The sequence below is a fragment of the Mycteria americana genome, chromosome 6 (assembly GCF_035582795.1).
Source record: "Mycteria americana isolate JAX WOST 10 ecotype Jacksonville Zoo and Gardens chromosome 6, USCA_MyAme_1.0, whole genome shotgun sequence".
In the NCBI taxonomy this organism is placed as follows: domain Eukaryota; kingdom Metazoa; phylum Chordata; class Aves; order Ciconiiformes; family Ciconiidae; genus Mycteria; species Mycteria americana.
The window spans coordinates 69,107,674-69,111,717 of record NC_134370.1 but is presented as its reverse complement, the minus strand read 5'-3'; the positions used below and the strand labels follow the sequence as shown (position 1 = coordinate 69,111,717).

At 42.5% G+C, this 4,044-nt stretch overlaps 1 protein-coding gene across 1 annotated transcript in view; it reads right to left on the bottom strand.

The window, feature by feature from the left end:
* The window catches only part of IQCH (IQ motif containing H), a 70,943-nt gene that overhangs the window by 16,806 nt on the left and 50,093 nt on the right, over positions 1–4,044 (bottom strand). The gene's annotated exons all lie outside the window — the stretch shown is intronic.

Below are 4,044 nucleotides of genomic sequence, written 5' to 3'. Positions count from 1 at the left end.
GTCAAGTCCCCAGCTTTCTCTGCCCCTCAGATCCCTGCCGGGGGGGCTTACAGCCAGGCGGCTTGTGGCAGCCGATGCATAATCCCACGGGTACCTTCGCCGTGCTCAGGGGTGGGCAGTGCAGAGAGCGATGCAGTCAGGGGTAGGGTCTGCCTTGCCACCTTCCTCAGCAAACCCAGCACCGCGACTCCAATCTTAGCCTCAACGTTAAACACAAAATAAATGATGAAATGCAAGAAATGAAGCACAGTGTGCAGCAGACGGCAGGACAGACAAGTGCGAAGACGATCAGACAGGAGTTAGGTCCTCCTAAAGGCACTACCGTCAATGCTGTTGGTTGTAAACCGCAACCTCCTCCAGTTCTACCATAATTTAAGGAAGAGCTTTATGTAGACGGAGGACAGTACGATCTGTAGATGTCTCTGAATTGCTTGCTGTATGTAGAAGCGGTAGGACTGCAGACGCAGCGACAGACCGAAAAGCTGCCCTGTGAGAATGAGGGAAAGGGAGAGACTTGGGTACCAACTAGAAGCACATGGAAAACCCAGTGGAAATATGAGGCAGCGTATCTTATATCTGAAAGGTTACAGCATCACCCAGCTCCTCTGGGCCTGAGGACAGCATCCCTCTTGTCACCTTTTGGTCAGTATAGACTGCAAGAACTGCAAGAGAGTAAAGCTACCGCCGTGTCTGTGATGGGCACAAAGCTCTACAGTGACCCAAACAGAGATTACTTTCTCATTTCTACATTCGCTCTGGCTTCCCACCGACTCGTGTGTTTGACGGGCATGCGTTTTTCCTTATCCATCACGCAGTCTCTTTGCTACTGGTGCTCCAAAGGACCACGGCAACGTGACAAAAGCATGTTGAAGGAAAATACTCGCTAAGAGTAGCAATCTTTAAAAATATAAGCAATACCCCATTGTTCATGTCAAAATTAATTTTATGCTTATGACAGACAGATTTTTAAAGGCTTTCAGATGAAGAGCCTGAAACTGAAAGTACACGCATTTCTTTCCTCTGCTCTGAAGTCCCCTTCGCAGGAGTGCAGAGGGGAGGTACGTGTGAAGACACGTATTGCAGCATACAGCTGCTCAGTCCGCAAAGGCGAAAATATGTTTTCACTTCTTTGGCCCTTCACATTTCTTAAAGAGTTGTATTTATGTAGCATGTAACTTTATGAAGGTTTCGGGGATTTTTGAGTATTTAAATACTCAGACTGTATTGGTAACAGATGTTCAATGATATATTTAATTTTTAGTGTTACAGAAAATATCATGTATCGGTTGATATTTTCTGTAAAATATAACTTTGAAAGGATGCCTAAGTATACTGTACTTCCAGGAAATGTATCTGAGCCTTTCAGCTACTGCATTAAAGTGGGCACTTCTGAAATTAGTGAGCAAATGTTCTGAGAATCTAATAGGATTTCTTGTTTGCCAAAAAAATAGCGCTTTCAGGAGCACAATCTTTTGTGTAATCTCTCTCTCACAAGACAGATGGCATCATTAATTGCCTCTACATCTAGTTAAATTTAAAAACCTGTGCTTAAATAATGTTAAAGTTGTGGTAGATGCTGACAAACGTAGGAAATATTAAGGTAGAAGCAATTGGAAACAAGGGAAGAAAACCAAGACAGAACAGACAGGAATAACAGGAGACCACAAGAAACACTGGCTGGTTTAATATGTCCTTGTTCATGCCAGGAAATGTCACAACCTTAATAATCTAGGAAGCGTTTCTGCCTTTCGGTGAACTCCTGGCTTGAGTGAAGCAATTGGCAAAACTCCCATTGACTTCAGTGGGTGAGAATGTCATCCCTTAATCTCTTTAAAGCAACTTTACATGGAAGTTGTCCAATATGGCTTATCCGCAGTTCTAATTACAATGCCTGTGTAAATACATTTTGGGAGTCAAATGTAACTGTGGTCTGTATTTCAAAGCTAACATCATTCCGATTCTCTGGTTTAGCACAGTCACCCTACAGTGGTATCAGTTACCAAAAGCCCGATTTTAAGCCTTCTCTGAGCTTAAAATGGAATATAATTATCATAGCACTGCCAAAGAGCCAGCTTTTGCCAATAGATACCATATGCTAACTCTTTGGTTTTAAAGGCAAGCCCCGTGTTTAAAGCCTTTTGTCGCGCCATACAAGCTGTGATTTTCAGACGCCTAGGAGAAACGGACACCCAAATGGATTTGCGTGCGTACAGCCACACCGTCTTCTGAGAGTCCGGCCCTACTACACAGCCTACCCCATTAAATACGGACATGTTCCCTTCTACAGTTAAACGCTTCTTAACCGGTGAGGGTCCTAATTGAAGATTGTAGAAGAAAACAATGCCGAAAGAGCGAAAACCAAGGAGATGCATTGGAAACACAAGAAATAATTGAGACTTGATGCTCAGGTCTTGGATTAGCATCTGTATCCATATACTAATTTTGAATTTGTATAGTTGTACCCAGTAAGCTCAACAATACTATTTGTCACTAACAAGAAAGATTTTATGTTCTTTACAAGTTATCTCATTTTCTTTAGTCTTCAAACACAAGGCCGCTACCAGAACGCTGAACGCTCAGTCTCTTCACCCAGATTTTACTTCATTTTGTTTTATTTTAGTCTGGCATTATGCTTTAGGTTTGTATGCCTGTCATAACATTCAATCCTATTGGCCAATATCAGCTAAATTTGGAAGAAGGTAAAATTGTCAAATATATTAAACCCCTGTGAGACTCCTAAAAGAAGTAAGTGGATAGAGAAGAGAGACCTTACTAATGACCTTACAACGGGAAAGGCTGCAGGGTGAGTTCATCTGGAGAACACATGGGAACTTAACTTCAAGGCACAAATCTATGGGAAGCCTGCCTTTGCTGGTTTTCAGCTCCTGAAAATGTTTTTATTTTTAAATACAATACAATATTCATGTATTGTATTTTAAATACAATACAGTAGAATACAATATTCAATAACGCCCTTCCGTTGGTTTTTACAGCGTCTGACTGGTGAAAGAATTTAGTAGATTACATTGTGACAAAGAAATCTGACCTTATCAATAAAACAAATGCCAGATTCCTCTAGCATAGAAACAAGCAAGATTAATACTTTGTTACAAACTATGATCAAGGCTGATCATCAACATTCACGCCAGGGATTAAATTGCTTCTTTAAATCCATTCTCTTACCTATTTGTTCCTCGGCACTGACTGCAGTGCTTGTTGGGACAATATCCTCCATCACTTATAAGATCCGAAAGTTGAGGTATGCATTATAAGGGACAGTGGCCACCCCTCCTCTGCTGCCCTGCCATCCATCGTAGGCAGCAGCAGATTCTGGAGTCAATACCCTCCGGCTGTCTTGATTTATTATATTACTTTTTATGTTGTCAAAAGTTCTGATAGAGCTGACTATGAGGTTTTGCTGATAGGCTTGTAAACTCTGGCAGGGAGGACTAGGGTCACTTGAGTGGTTCTGATTTTACCTTTTGAAAAGACCCCATTACTCATCCACACAAAAGACTCTCCTGGGCAGGATTCCACGAGAAAACGTTTATTTAGTCCCTTCCATTCTGCTCAGTTATGCCTGATGTAAGTCACACAGTGCTCCAGCACTCCAAAACTGCACTGGCTTCCTAGCGACATTTTCCTTTCTAGGTAATTCCAGGTGTTAACCTTAGAAAATAATTATTTAAAATGTTGTATTCTTCAGTCTAGACTCCCCAAAAGGCCACCCACCTCTTCCCACATTAGCGCAACCTGTGCCTGCAGTCAATGTGCCCACCGCATGAAGTCCTCAGGACTGGAGGAGGTGCAATATACTGCCAGGCACTATCGTAAAACCGAATTTCGTAATGCGTCACACAGTACCTGGATCTGCTGATCTTCTGTTAAAATATTTTTAAATACTCTAAAGCAAGCAAACTACTAACTGTGTACCCATTTGCGCGGCAGCAGAAAGCAGTGTGTGGCCTCAGGCCGTAGGAGGGGAGCTGGAATGGTGTCATGCACTGCTCTGCTCTCACGCGCTACTCTTGATACCAGGCACGC